The sequence below is a fragment of the Haliaeetus leucocephalus genome, unplaced genomic scaffold (assembly GCF_000737465.1).
Source record: "Haliaeetus leucocephalus isolate CR32 unplaced genomic scaffold, Haliaeetus_leucocephalus-4.0 Scaffold162, whole genome shotgun sequence".
NCBI lineage: Eukaryota > Metazoa > Chordata > Aves > Accipitriformes > Accipitridae > Haliaeetus > Haliaeetus leucocephalus.
Genome location: NW_010972598.1, coordinates 7115294 through 7131308, shown reverse-complemented (window position 1 = coordinate 7131308; position 16015 = coordinate 7115294). Strand labels below are relative to the sequence as shown.

Genomic DNA, 16015 nt, shown 5'->3' with positions numbered 1-16015 from the left:
TGGCTAGCTCGTCTTGGCCGCCCTCGGGTGCGGGGGCGTCCGCAGGGCCCCGGGCCGGGCGGTCGCTGCGGGAGGACGATGGCGTTTTCGGAGGAAAGCAGGCACCCTGGCGTCAGGCGGTGTCCCCCCGCAACGAGGGGAGGCCGGAGCGGCTGGGGGGCTCGGGGGGTGACACCTCTCGTCAGCTGGGGCCCCGGCGACTGTCCCCAGTGCCCGCTCTTCCCGACCGAAGGCGATAAGGCGCCGCTAGCCGGGCGGATCCTTGCTAGGCCGGCGGAGAAGCCGCGGCTGCGGCATCGGAGGCGTCTCTTTGCAAGAGCCGGGCGGTGGTTACTCTTCATCCTGAGTCACAGCCGCTTATGTCAACTGTTGCCATGGGAGCGGAGCATCTCTGCCATTATATAAGCAGGTTCTCTGGCAAAAAAAAAAAACCCAACCAAAAAACAACCAAAAACCAACAGCGGCGAGTTGGACTGTGCGCCAGCGCGCTTGCTTTCCTGCATCTGCACGCGTAATCTGCCTCGGCTGAACGCTTGGTTCTTGATGCTGCCCCGGGTTTGGTCTGGGGTCTGCAGCCGAGTGCAGACAGCTCTGTAGGCCTAAGTGGGTGCGGGGCTGATAACGTTTTGCTCTCTTCTGGTGTATCTTGCTTTCTGATGTCTTGAGAATTAACTGTGCAGAGTGGGTAGATGGGTAACAGCACTGTCAACCTTCCCAAATTGGCATTTTTTAATCCCTTAGGCTATTATCTCTTACCTACAATGAAAGAAAACTTTATCTGGAGCCATTGACTGGTGTTTTGCAATGTATTTTGAATTGGGTGTATACCTGTTGTACAGCAGCAGGGAAAAATCCTTGAGAAGGATTTTTTGAGAAGCCTCAAGCTGCCTGGGGGCTTTTCTGGGGCTAGATGTGCTTGTTTGGAGTGGGGAGACTAATCTGTTTCAATGCCCCTTGGGGCCTGAGCTTACCAGAATGATCTGTATTCTGCTATTCAAGGCTAAACTGCATTCATTCTCCTTGGGAATACCGTGTTACACAAAAGCTTTAGCTATGCTGTCATCTGTTCAAGGGGCTCGGTGTTTAGGAGCACGAGGGATGCGGGGTTTTGCAGGGAGCTGTAGTCCTCGTGGCTGGGTGGGCCCGTGGTACCCAGCCCCCGTATGGGGGTGCACACAGCTGCTGGCTGCCAGGGTAGCGTATTCCACCTCCCCAAAGCACCCCAGTTAACCAGTATGTAACAAAGTATTAGCGGGTCTAATCTTGCTGGCCTCAAGCAGGCTTTGAGGAAGTTAAGACTGGGGAGTACGTGTGGAAGAAGTAAGTAGGGAGCATCTCAGTGAGATGAAGCACTAAGGAGTTGCAAAAGAGCAGGGAACGCTTGCATGGGAAAACGTGATGTGTCCTGATGGGCAGTTTAAAGGCTTGGCTTCTAGTGAGAGTAGGGTGGAAGCTGTTGAAGCTGTACTCAGAGCTTGGCACTTACAGCTTTTCTGGTGCAGTTTGAACAGATGCCAGTCTTGGGCAGTTGTGGCAGGGACTGGAATTTCATTTGCCTGCTCATTGAGCTAGCGGGGTTGAGCAGGTAGCCTGCTACAATCTAGGTGGGACTGGCAGTTGCCAAGGCTAGAGGCTGCTGGCCGGGGCACTCTGCTCAGTCTTTGCCTTGCTCCCTGCTGCTTGCCATCACTCCTCTCTGGGGCTGAAGTTACTTGGTAGCCTGATTCTGGTTGGGTCAGTTTTGGCAGTGGATAAGAGCTTGACAGCTGTGGATGTGCTGCTCATGCAGGCACGTTCTGTGGTCGTGATGGTGTGTGTGACTATCCAGTACACACGTAGCTGTGTCCTCACTTTATCCCAGTGGCAAAGGAACTGCAGAGCAACAGCGGCCTGCCATTCCATGGCGTTTGGGGCAATTGTGCCTCTTTAGCTGATGCAACTCTGCCATGGCTGCTGTAAGGGAACACTTAATGTTCTATTAGGTCCTTGCAATTTTACACTTACAATGGGAGAAAAATCTGTACCTAACATGCATTTCTTTGCCAAGTGGCTTAGGATAAATGTATTCCCAAATTCTGCCAGTATTTAAGAGCTTTGCAAGTCCTTAGCAAAAGGACTGAAAACAACTCTGGGCAGCTGGATTAAGTGGAAATTTATTGTATATTAGTGTGTACATGAACATGTAAGCAAGCAACTCATTCAGTACTGGACAATTAAAAGGATGTATTTTTCTTTTGCTTAGTGGCTGGCTAATTAAAACATGAGGAGATAGCACAGAAACTACTGCTCTGTGAATCTTCTATTACTCACCTGCTTTTTTTCTGGAAGAACTTAATTACACTGAAGTGCTGTGGGGGTAGCTGAGTGTGCTCATGTTGATGACATCCTTTGTCTTCTGAATCTGATGTACACCCACATGCTGCAGCATCCTGGCTGTTACCTGGCTACTGCTGCTTCCCTCTGTTCTGTGGGGAACCTGACTTCTGGCTGAGCGGTATCCACTGCACTTGTGGCCAAGTATGTTTGGCCAGCACTAATGTTGCCTAGTACCCATGGTAAAGCTGATTCGTAATGGTGTGTGTGGCCGTGGTTTCTCCTTTTCCTTGTTAAGATGAGCCTCTGTGTGTTTGTAAAGCAGTTTGTAAATGCTTGTTAATTCCTTCTGGCCCTTCACTTGCAGCAACTGTTTGTGGGACTGTTCTGTAGAATGTGCCCAGGCACAGATGTGCTTTAAACATAATCCAACAAAATCTTGACCTAAATCAACTGGTCTAGTTGACATGTCCTCAAAACTGTCAACAGAACCCAGTGGGCTGGTAAGTGAAAGACAGGAGCTCTTGGCAGCAGTGCTGCTGTCAGACCTGTTGCTTGTGAAATGATACTGCTGCACACATGTGCAGGATGAAGGCATCTTTCAATCCTTATTGCCATTTCGCCTTCAGCATTTTTGTGGAGAGGTCTTAAATGACAGCAGTGATAAGCTGGTATCAAAGCAGTTGCCACACAGTAGTTGGAAAGTGACTGATCTGCATTAGTGCAACTCGGCAGAAGATCCAATTTCAAACTTGTTCCCTTATCTTGTCTGCAGGTGTATTTGCTGGCCCAAGAACATGGGAAGGAGTAGCTGGTGGTGGGGGAAGAATGCAACAGTGTCAGTTTAGGGGTTTATAGTACTGTGATTCCAAGTTGCTCTAATTTTTTGGTTGGAAACAAGCTTTGCTAACAAGCTGAGCCAGTCATTGCTTTCTGAACTCTGCTGCAGATGAAGCTTGTGTGAATTGAATTAACTCTGAACTGCTGTGCTGCTGGTAGCTCTGATACTGCCTCACACGAGGTGCGTCTTGAAGTGATGATGTTGCAATGTTTCAGCTGTAGTAACTACTTTCTACCCAGCTGTAGTCAGTTCATACCCACAACTGAGTGGATGTCCCCCTCAGGAGGCCTGACCTGTTTGGAGAGGAGTTTGTACTAAAGCAGGAAACTCTTGAGTTCTGCCCATGGCAGTTTAAGTGCAAAGTGTTCCTCCTGAACCTGAGGTAGTACTGTAAGGAGCAAACCTCTCTACACAGAGGTTAATACCATTGATCCCTAGGACCTGTGGGTCTAATCAGAAGGTTGTTGATACTTCTACTAAGTCAGCAGAGCTCTTAAAATGGGATTCTGTCCTGCCCCAGAGAGCATGCAGTGCTGTGGGAGGGCGAGAAGCTCCATTTCAGCTTTTTCTGCTTGAGCCCTGGAGAGGAGCTGTTATGCAAGCTGGGCGATGCAGCAGGGTTAAGTGACCTTCTGGGCAGGAGCTTTCAACAGCCATATTGGGTGGGCCTGGCAGCCTTGTTCTGCCTGCTAAGCACTTAATCCCCTCCTGTCCAGTGTGCTCTGCTTAGCATCCATGAGGCAGTTTTAAACGTTCCTAGCTTTTTCCCTCTCCTGTTTAATCCCTGTAATGCTGCAGCCAGTCAGTTCAGTTTCCTGTGTCTGCTGGAGCTGGCACACTGCATGGGAAGGAGGTTTGTAGGTATTGCTGGTAGTTGGGCTCCCTGAGCATCTGGGTCTCTAACTCCTTGCCTGCTATCAGCTGCTGCTTTTCTACCTTCCTGTGAACAGGGATGCCTAACAAAATGGCTTGGATATAAACTATAGTTCTAAATAAAAGCCTTAAATAACTGTTAAAGATACGGGCCTTGTGCCTTCACCAGCTGAGTTCTGTATAAATGTGCTGTAGGAGTGAATTCATTGAAATACCTGCTCTAATAGCAGGTGCTCTTAAGGTGCTATAGTATGCTCCAGCATACAGCATTTACTGTAAGACTGTGCGCAGGACTCTGTGTGCCATTTACCCATATGCTTTTATTGCTATTTTGGGACAAGTTGGCTCAATCATTTCTGCACCAGCTGGAACTATATCCTAGTGAGCAGCATCCCCAGGCATGGCTGTTGCCTTGAAGTAGTATCTTAAAGCTAGAGTGCCCATGCAATTGCAGAGTCCTCACTCTCCTGTAATTTTAAGTCTCTAAATGCCACCTCTGCTGTTCATGAACTCAGTGTTGCCCCGTTCTCCTTTGTAGAGAAGGAAGATGCCATTTTCTCTTGAATGGAGGATGGAACAGTTTCCCAAAATAAAAGCACTCCTGTTTTGGAATTGACAGCAATGTCACTCTTCAATGTTTTATTTTCTCAAACAGTGCTTCCTTCTGATAATGGCCTCCCTTACAAAGAAGAGGACCTAGCCAGCTGTGTAGAGAGATGCATGGATAATGTTTTGCAAGGGGATACTTGGCTACCTGTTGCAGCTGTGATGGATGAGCTGCCTTGCTAGAGGTGAAGCTGTGTGTCCCAGAGCCCAGGACACTGTGCAGAGCAGGTCTTTTACCACATTGAGATCACTGCTGCATGCTTTTTATCCAGCCTTGGCTATAATGACTGAAACTTTGTGCAGCCAATATTTAGATATGTGAAATTTGTCTGGCCTTTTTTTGTTCTCACTCTCTTGCTCCTTTGGCCTTGACTACTACTCTTGGTTGTTTTGTGGGGACACTCAACTAAATTCTTAACAAATACAGCTCCCAATACTTTAATGCTGCTGGCTGCTAGTAACCAGATACTCGGCTGTACTGCAGTATCATCTGTAGCTAAATGCTGCACCGGCACAGCTTGAAAGGCATGTGTGTATAGGCTAGCCTGAACAGGGCCCAGCACCAGGGCCTCTGTGCTGGTTGGCAGCAGAAAATGTGCTGGCAAGACTAACAGCTAGCAAGAGAGAGCATGAGGCTTGCCTTATGGGAATGCTGGGGCATGTGGCATGTCTTTACCCTACAACTGCAAAGGGAGTGCAAGAGTACATGGATGCTTAACCTGTGTGCCAGGCAGGCAACTTCCATTTCATCAGAGCTGGATGGATGCAGAATGAAATGAAACTAAAGCACTGTCAGACTGGGCATGTACTTGCTTGACTAGCTAAATCATAGCAATTAGCAAGAATGACTGCTATTGTGTCACAGGATTGGCAAGCCCTTCTGCTTTTAATGAAGACACTTAGGTAAAATTTGTTCTAGCTGTTTGTGGTCAGCCTATCAATCTGCAAGCAAGCCTTAAACTAGATGAACTCCTTACACCAGTGGAGGCATTCCCTCCATACACACCAGTGTACACTGGTGGTGGCTGAAAGTGCTGAGACTTGGAACAGAGGTAGCTGGCAGCTGGTCCCTACCACAACCAGAAATAGATGGTGTGGCAGAAAACTTGCAAGTTCAGCATGTTTATGTCAGCAGAGTTTGAATGTATCACACTGTGTGTGTCTAACAGAAGGCAGCATCTAATGCTCAAAGGTAGGCACTTGAAGAGAATCACTTACTAGTGGACTGCTGTTAGGTTAATAAAAGGCACAGTTGGCCTAAAAGTCACAGAGACTTCAGGTCACAATGTCTGCTTGTGCCCACAATGCTTAGGGGTCATGCTCAGTGTCTAGCACACACCTCCAACTTGTCCACAGTACTGATGAAGATTTGCAGGATGGAGAGCTAAAACAGGGTTCTGTGTATTTTACTTTTTTCCAAAGTCATATTTTACTAACATACTGTAAGCAGTATATTTGATTAGAATCATAGAATTGTTTAGGTTGGAAAAGACCTTTAAGATCAAGTTCAACTGTAAACCTAACACTGCCAAGTCTAGCACTAAACCATGTCCCCAAGCATCACATCTACACATCTTTTATATACCTCCAGGGATGGTGACTCTACCACTTCCCTGGGCAGCCTGTTCCAATACCTGACAACCCTTTCAGTAAAGAAATTTTTCCTAATATCAAACCTAAATCTCCCCTGCTGCAACTTGAGGCCATTTCCTCTTGTCCTATCACTAGTTACTTGACAGAAGAGACCAGTACCCACCTCACTACAACCCCCTTTCTGGTAGTTGTAGAGTGATGAGGTCTCCCCTCAGCCTCCTTTTTTCCAGACTAAACCATCCCAGTTCCCTCAGCTGCTCCTCATCAGACTTGTGCTCTAGACCCTTCACCAGCTTTGCTGCCCTTCTCTGGACATGCTCCAGCACCTCAATGTCTTTCCTGTAGTGAGGGGCCCAAAACTGAACACAGTATTTGAGGTGTGGCCTCACCAGTGCTGAGTACAGGGGAACAATCACCTCCCTGCTCCTGCTGGCCATGCTATTTCTGATACAGGCCAGGATGCTGTTGGCTGCCTTGGCCACCTGGGCACACTGCCGGCTCACATTCAGCCGGCTGTCAACCAGCATCCCCAGGTCTTTTTCTGCCGGGCAGCTTTCCAGCCACTCTTCCCCAAGTCTGTGGTGCTGCATTGGGTTGTTGTGATGCAAGTGCAGGACCCAGCACTGAGCCTTGTTGAACCTCATACAGTTGGCCTTGGCCCATCAATCCAGCCTGTCCAGATCCATCTGTAGAGCCTTCCTATCCTTGGGCAGATCAACACTCCTGCCCAACTTGGTGTCTGCAAACTTACTCAATCCCCTTGTCTAGATCGTTGATAAAGATTTTAGATTAGATTAGTATTAACAGAATAGTTCAAGGCCTTGTCATCAGTTTGTAACACCTTACAGATCTCAAAGGTGGGGAAAAATCTTTGGTCATTCTTTTCCAGTCAGTAATTGTTATCCATGGGCGTTCACTTGACTGCATTTAATGATGTTATAAAACAGACTTGTTCAAAACAACTTATAACCTTATTGTAAGGTTTACTTACAGCCTTTCTTACCAGCCTTTCTCTTAAATTTATGAAGTATTGCAGTGCTATACCGGACATTGGCTTCCTTCGTCTCAAGTCCAAGACCCAAACTTTTGTATACAAAAAGTAGTATGCAGGAAAGGTCAAGAACTGCTAGCTGTGAGGCACCACAAACAAAGGATAACTAGTTCCTCCATAGCTCTATAATGCAAGAAGATTGGATCTTACGAACAGTTGTTTCCCTGTGTTTTTATTATTTAATGTCTTATATAATGCTGATTCAGCCTTCAGTGTTGGTCTACATCTGCAAATTATGGTGCGAATGATACAGACTTTAAATTCTCCCTCTCAAACCCTACTCTAAAATACCCACTGCCTGGAGGACAAATGCTGGACCCTTGTTATGGAAGGTTTAAAAAGCATGTGTGGGGGAAATGAGCCTTGGAGAGTATTGCCTGTAGAGTGTGGTACTTTAAATGTAAACATACTTCACAGAACAGATAGCAAGGGTGATGTCTATCACTTTGTAAGCCTTTGCTTCATAGTCCCCTCTCCTCCATAAACAGAAAACCATAATCAAGATGTATGTATAATCAGGGAGCCTGAAAACAAACCACTTTTTTCTTTCAGTGGAAGCTGATAATATGAGGGATTTAGTATTGCACATACTCTTATCAGACTTCATCTCTGACTGGCTGCCAGCCTCTACATGGCATTCAGCAGTCCATCTGTTTGCTGTCTGAAAGATGGAAGGATGAAATAGTGAAGACAGAAGATCACTGGAAACAGTCTTTAAAATACTGCCTGGAGCAACAGGCATGTTTAAGTATGTGAAAGCTGATGTACAGAGGGATGGGCTTAGAAATACTGTAGTCACTAAAGAAAGAATGAAAGCATTTAATGAAGGTATACATCTGTTGCAAAGGAAGTTAATTCTTCCCTTTCTAAAAAAAGCACAGCTTCAATGCTGTATTGAGAGGCTGTGCAAATGAGACATTGATATGTTGTCATTGGGAGCTTAAAGCATAACTTTTTTTTTCTTTAGAGAAAGAAAAAGAAGATCAAGAAAAGCAGCAGAGGGAAGAGCAAGAAAAAACTGTAGAACACACTTCTATAAAGGAAGCCGACAAAACCAGCCGTTCAGGACGACGTCCGACTCGAAGTGCCTTGTCCAGTCGTAATGATCGAAGATCAGCCAAAAGTCCTCAAAAGACAGATGCACCAAAGGAGAATAAACATCCATTTGCTCTGTATGGGTGGGGAGAAAGACAGACAGATACTGGAAGCCAGAAAACTCACAATGTCTGTGCTTCTGCTTCAGCGAGTGAAGTAAGTAAAAGCTTCTGTTTCATTAAAGGGCAGTGACTACTCAATGCCTGGATAAGACGTATGTCTATTATCTAGGTAAAACTTCTCAGGGTTGCCTTTGAGTGCATGGAGATTACAGCAATAAATTCTAAAAAAAAAAAAATAAAAAAAAATTCTAGCAATAAACCTGAAGAGGTTTGATGTGTTCAAATCAAATAGCTCTTAACTGTTAATTGGTTTTGAAACTTCCCATGTTTGACTAATACTTGCAAGTTCTGATTAAAACTTGGCTATCTTGTTTCTGGCTGTTACAGTGCTACCAGCAAAACTGGCTGTTATAAATATATCTCTGCATTCTGAACTTCATGAAAACAAGAGAAAAGCAGCAGGCAGTTAGCACCAGGCATCCCACAGCAGGCAGGTATATAAACACTGGGGTAGTGCTTGTGCTGTGAAAGAGTGACTTTTCCTGGGGCACTCCTTAGGAATGGGAGCCTCACTGAGAAGGTACGAATGCTTTGCTGCTAAAATGTCTGTCTAGCAGCCTGTTTCAGCGGGTTGCCAACAGGGAACATTTTTCTGACAGCAGAATGGTCTATTGGATGGCTGATGGATTGCAGGGTTGATGTAAATATTAGCAAAATAGCACCAAATAAAATTCATATGGTCATGGACAGCACCAGGATTCTGCTGTAGTGGGGTCTGTTTCCTGGCTTAGCAAGAAACACTAAGGTTGGCGTGTTACAACAGATCCATTTCTTTCTTTTCTATAACTCTCCTAGGCTGGTAAAACATCATTAATATATCCCTGCCAGTGTCTTGTCTTTACCTTACTACTAATGCAGAGTCTGAATCTGTGACCCAGGGTACCTGAGGATTAAGGCGAGTGGTGTTCTTGGTGTATAAGATAGAGCTGGCTTCTGATGGGCTGTTTTGGAAGGTGGTTGAAGCATAGTCTTTTCCTTCCTGGACAGCTCAATCCTTTGAGGGGAAATGAGGAACTTGGGCCTTGCAGCTCTTGCAAGAAGCTGCCCTTCCTGATAATGGACGCTGTTACTGGATTGATAAACTTTGGTTAGTGGTGGAAATAGCGACCAGTGCTTTATATTGAAGCCTAACAGGCTGATGCCTGACTTGAGCAGAGATATATATACTTTCTAAGACTTCTAACATTTCCTATGCTGGAAACAGTTACAGAACCCCTAAGATCAGGTCTTGAGTTTGGAGTGAATGAGTGGGATGCTTCTGAAACACTTCCAATTATGTAGTGCTTTGTCACTAAGGATGTTTCCTTAAGTGGGAACTGGCTATGTACTGCCTGGCTAGGTCGCTTTTCTTGAATGTTTGAAAGGTGTTACTTCCCCTAATTGAGATGAGAGACAGGGTTTTAAATCTGGAGATAGAAGCAAGCAAGCATAGAATCTGGCTCTTAAGATTAAATTTGGGGAACATGTGATAATTTATTAATATAAAAATGTATGTAGGTGTGCCTGCAGCATGTTGTCAAAATTAAGTTCTTCAGTCTCTAGTAAGGAATCTCTAGGGATTGGTCTTACTATTATGGCTTAGGTTTTAAGGGATGCTTGGGCATATTTGAGGGACATTTAAGAATTTTAAATGGCAGAAATAGGAAAATTGAGGTTTTTAGAATATGTCAGAGTAAGATTGAGAAATATTCAAGATTTTTGGAGTTGTTTAATAGTGTGAAGTGGGAAAGATAATGCAGAATAGAATTTAAGGCGTTTTTTATAAAAAATTTCTGTGCTTTTCGTCTGTTAGTGGTACAAATTGCAGAAGAAAATACAATCTTGCTAGCAAACCCTGATTCTTCAGGATGGGGACTGGGACAAATACAAAGTGATCCTTGGCTTTCCTGGGGGGGTTCCTAGGCTGTTTTCCTGCTGTAATTCTAACTCTGGTCTTTTAGATTCATGAATCTGCTCTGCGAGCAAAGAACAGGAGACAAGTGGAGAAAAGGAAGCTTTCTCAGAGGCGAGTGCGATCAGCAGAAGCAGAGAAAACTTGGCGAATAAAGCCCTCCCCACCAGATAACCCTTGGATGACAGAGTATATGAGATGCTACTCAGCAAGAGCTCGGTGAATTTGGATTTCCTTAGGCATCTTCAAAAGAAGTTACGCATATCAGGACACTGGTGCAAGGAACCAAACTACTTATGCAAGGTTTTTATAGGGAGTTTCCAGCTGTTAAGATATTTGTTATGATATTTTTATCTTGGCTACCTACCTCACAGTGGGGTGTATTGTTGGAGCCATAACACTTGAAGAGGCTTTTAGATATAGCTACCCAAACTTTTAAACAATTTCTCTTTTGGGAATTTTTCTAATGCTTCAGTTGACTTGTTTTGGGGGGAGGAGGGGGGAACCTTAGCATACAGGGAGTCAAAGCAAACACTTTTTTGAACTTGGTTACAAATAATCTGTTGTCCCATATTTTAAAAATCCAAGTGATGGGGAGGTGGTGTTGGGGAAAGACTTTAAAGGTGTGATGGAGGTGCCTTTGCATTTATAGTACTATTTGATTTAATACTTCTACCAAAATAAGTGTATTAAGACAGGCAACAGGAAAGCCAGTAAACAGCACTAATAAATGTAGATGCTTTAGGCAGGCAAATACCAAGTATTGTCTGTATATAGAAACTTTCAAAAAACCTTGTTTGATTAGTGAATCTGCTGATGATAACTTTTATTGCTGTTTCTAAGGTCATCAGACTAAACTACTAATTTTCAGGGCAAGAAACAGCTACAGGATTGTTTTGCTGTTGCTGTGCCTGTTGTACCAAATAACTGATGTAGACAATCATTACCTGATAGCTGCTGCCTAATAAGCAGTTGCTTGTTCTACTAGTATCATGTTGTACCACTGTATTAAGCTTGTGGACACACTCTAGGCTTAATCATGTAAATGCCAGTTTATTGAAGGAGAGGGCTGGCTCCTGTCTTGTGAAGTCTATTATTAATGCTTAAGAATATCTATTATGCTCAGTGGGGGTCAGAGTGCAATATGCATTCCATCTGGTGGTACTGTACAAGTATACTGTTAAAGATTGTAACCCTGAAAATCATGTTGATAAAACTTGCAGATGAATTCCTGAGCAGCTTTCTGCTTCTCAAAATGGGTGCAGAACTCCTCACTATAGGGGAGTGAGGGCTAGGGGAAGAAGGAGAGGTGTACCCTCCAGTAAACAAGAACATATAATGGAGTTTGAAGACTCTTGCTTTGTAGGTCCTACTTCTACATAGTAAGACAGTCATTGTTTGTGAGATCCTCAGTGGTTTGTTTGGTTTTTTTCCTTCAAGCTGCTGTAAATTATTTTTTTCAGTTTGGTAACTAAGCTTTAGGCAGATTATTGCTGTAGTTGTGAGCTTCAAAGTTTTGTTCAGATGTGTTGTGTGTTAGTTACGTATGTTGGGTTATCTCAGTTTAATTGTTTTGAAGTTTGTGTTTTACCAACTGGACACCTTCTCACAGGAAGCACACTTGCACTTCTGCAGCAGAAACCTGCACTAATCTTAGCTTCATGCCACAATCTCAGTGAGTAGGCAGGACTCTAGAATTACTACTGCAACACAGAGTTACAGGCTTAGTGGAAAGCCTGATTGCAAGTGTTACTGATACACAGTAATCATGCAAAGGGACCAAGCACTGCTGCCTCCTAGTGTTAAGTACATTACATCAGTAAAGGTTTTATTACTCTCAATTTTAATCTTACCAATATGTCCTAGAATCATAATCTGATTTTTTTACCTGCCTTTTAAGTATAAAGCTATAAAAATAGTGACAACTGTTGTTCAGGCTACCTACTAGAGATCTTATAGCTTTTAAGTCTGGGAATGCAAAGTATGATTATGTTTTATACACAGCAAAATTACTGTATTCCAACTTTTAAGTAAACCACAGGCTAGAACTTTCTAAAACTTCAGAACAGTGCCCAAAACTGAGGCAAACTATTCCAGAGGATGCCTTTATTCAATATGAAATTCTTTTAATTTCCTTTTATGCTGTGTTCTTCAAATAGCTGCTGTAAATATGCTTAAGTTGCTTCTGATGCTGTTTCAATTCAGAAATCCACCCTAGCTTTGAACAACAGTATCAAAGCACTAGCTCAGTAGTGTTTAACAGCCTTATTCAATAAAAACTCAGCCTGTCCCTGTTGCCCACAGGCTTTGTAGGCTTTATGTAACTACAGCAGATGGGACTGTGCCCTCAGTGCATTTTGTCATATTAAAGAGTTTCCTTGATTTGGGTAGGGCAAGACTCATCTTGCCATGCTTTCAAAGACGGCTTCTACAGTTCTCTCTTCCCACAGAGAATGGAGGAGCCAAGATGACTATGTGTCTGCCTGAAGTACCCATTTTTGGTTAAGATGGATTTCCCATTAGATGTTGGTTTTCCAATAATTATAGAAGGCTTAAATGTCCTCTGCCTTGGATACTGGGTACTAAACTGAAAACATTTCAAACAACAGGCTTGTTCAGGTGTTCTACAGAACATGAGACTCTTCAACAGCATCAAGGCTGCTGTGTACTGAGGAAATGATCTAGTTTTTATCCTTGTCTGGTCAAGAGCTGTTCCTCACAAAAACAATCTGCTAGAAGACAGTAGTGACACTAATTGGGTCATGTGAGTCACTACCATGCTTTTTCAAATGGTCTGTAGCTAAAAATTGTCCTGGGTGCTATGTTGGTACTATCTTGGTTTAAGTAATATAATGGCTGAAGTGAGGGGTAAATTATTCTGCAAATCAGGTAGCCTTCCTGCATTTGGGCATTATTTGACTAAAAAAATGCTAGTAGGTTTGCTTAGACTATGTGAAATAGTATAGTTCTGATCACTGCAAGTTGTATATGCAAAATATTTGGCATGTGGCAGGCTAAAGTCTGGAAAACCATTATTTTAGTGTTTTGATGTTAACTAATGAAAAGCCAATTGACTTGGAAAGCAGAACTTTTCAAGTGTAAAAGCTTTAACTATGTTCTGTAGATTCTAACAAGAGGTGGCTGTTTTGCATCAAATTAGACTCACTAAAAAAATGGAAAACCTAGTGAATGTCACCCTATCAATTAAGGAAGTTCTGAACTTTGTCTTGCATGGACTCTTGAATTCAGCCAAGTGATGAACACTTCTCGGTCCTGTTTTAAAAGTAAAACTTTGTTTGCAAGAACACAGTAAATATTCAGTTGTCCAAAATCTTCATTAAAATAACTGTTTATTCCTTTTTGTTTCTGAAAGTACTTAGCTAAGTGAAAGAAGATTTTTACAATGTGTAATGCTGCAATTTAACTATAGTGTTGTGAAGACTAGTGTTTACAATGTAAAATGTTACAATGAAAACTGCATAAGAATGTCCCTGTACAATACAGTAGCATGCCTGTTCAGTCACTGCTGTCACATCTTTGCAACTATGAATTACAGACTCTTTCACTGGAAGCTGAGAGAGATAGTCAAGGTAATAGCTAAGCTTAGAGCCAAACTTAACAAAACTAAGGGGCAGACCTGAATTTTTGGTAAGAATTTTATCCAGGTAGCAAATGCACATTTTAATCAAGTTTTTAACATATAGGTGTGTGTATCTGTTCTCATTTTTATTTTATGGTATAATGCAGTGCCACTGAACTATAAAGGCCTCACTGACTCTTTTGTTTTTGACTGTGATAGGGACCAAAAGCTAGCAAACTGAGGGCCTCGTGTGGTAACCTGCATGTTCCAGTTTATTTTCCAGCTCAGTTAGTGCACTCAGCAGCAAAGCCATATGGAGCCTGACTCAACACCTTGACAGTAGCCCCTATACCATTAGGGGTACAAGTGAATAGGAAGTTGCCTCAGCTATTGTTAGCACTGAATTCACTTTAAAAACCATAGGGAAATACCATTTAAGCTTGAAGCAATATGTGTTTTTTAAAGTTTTTAAACAGTACTTGTTTTTAATGCTTCTGTATTGTCTGTATTTAATAGTGTAGTGTCAACTTGTATATGTGAATAAAATGAGTGACACAAAGTGCTTTGACTGCTTGTACTGTGTTTTCTGGGGTCTCAGGTTTTCTAGTACAGGGTGCTTCAGTCTCTGCATGCAAACTCTGGCTTCTGCTTGTCCCATATATTCTCTCCTGGGATGTAAAGTAAGTAAGTGACAGGCTTCTGTAATGTCTGGTGTTAGGTAAAGGGTTGGATTACAGTTACAAGTCCAGCTGAAGAGCTGAGCTTGTCTCCTATGTTCCTCCTGTAACTCTCCCACAGATTCTTAATACCCTTTCCCAATCTGCCTGGCTTTTTCTACCACTAACAAGGGGAAAACAAATACAGTGTAAAATATAATAGCTGTCCAGAGTGCTACGCATGCTGAAGCCTTTGGGAATCTTAACTTAGAACTTTGGAAAAAGGGTTACATGGGGAAAAAACAGGAAGCTGCATCACTAAGAACAAGTACAATCTTGCAAAAAGGAGGAGTTAGTTAAGCTATGAAAGGATGGCTAGACTTACTTAAGTTCTATATGCTGCTGGTTCTACTGTAAATGAAAGAGACCTGGTGTTTTTACTCTGGATTTACAATCTATTTCTTGAGATTTTTATAGTGTTAATTCTTTCAGCATGTAGAATATAATGCAAATGAGTGAGTTGCAGAGTAATTGGGGGTTTTTTTATAGCCTTCATTTTTTAAGGTCTTGAGGGAGCTGTGTACTTTTGAGCCATAAGGTACCTAGTTGAATACAATGAATGGATGAGGTGGGTCAGCTGTGAATTCAATGATGTGAGTTGCCTAATAGTGTGGAGAAGCATCTTCCCCTCTGCTTTAGCTTTTTTAAAGCATTAACTTCTGCAGCCACATTCTCCAAGACCTAAACAGATCCATCTCATCCCTAATCATTAGTGCAGAAAGACACAAGGAAGCAAAGTGCACCTTTGCAGCCATAGAAGACACAGAAGGGAAACAAGGTATTGTTCTTCTCTAACAGGGGGAAGCAGCTGCAGGGCAAAGCTGCCACCAGAGATGGGAATAAGGGCCCTGGCTCCTGGGAAATACACTGAAGCACTCCAGCACCTTTAGCATCTGCTGCTGCTTTCCCAGCAGTATACTGACTCTGTGATGAATTCAGTAGAAGTGTTTTTTCAGGAGCATCTAAGGTTTGTCATGTCATAGACTTCACTTAGCATGCAAAACTTGTACAAGTAAATAGAATGTGCTGTAAGACACCTAGAAAATCAAGAAAGATTCTTTATTTGGTGCTAGACACAAGCATTAAATGAAATAGTGTAGGCCAACAGACTCATTAAAAGGCAAGACATAGGCTTTAATAAGACTTTTAAATCTTGTAAAGGTCTGAACAGCTAAAGCTCCACATCCAGTAAATCCTAGGATATAGGTATCCAGTATTATTTCATGTAAAACTCCAAGCCATCTTGCTTTGGTACAGTAAGAATTTTACACTAAAAACATACATCATTTAACCTATTTATTACTTACTGTTTGGGTGAGCTAGGTTTGGTTTGC

At 43.0% G+C, this 16015-nt stretch overlaps 1 long non-coding RNA gene across 1 annotated transcript; it reads left to right on the top strand.

Moving 5' to 3' along the window:
• The first annotated feature begins 6981 nt into the window (after positions 1-6981).
• On the top strand, positions 6982-14524 carry LOC104828752. Its single transcript, XR_774061.1, has 2 exons — positions 6982-8528; positions 10435-14524. It is a non-coding gene; the product is annotated as an uncharacterized LOC104828752 (long non-coding RNA).
• The last annotated feature ends 1491 nt before the right edge of the window (positions 14525-16015 follow it).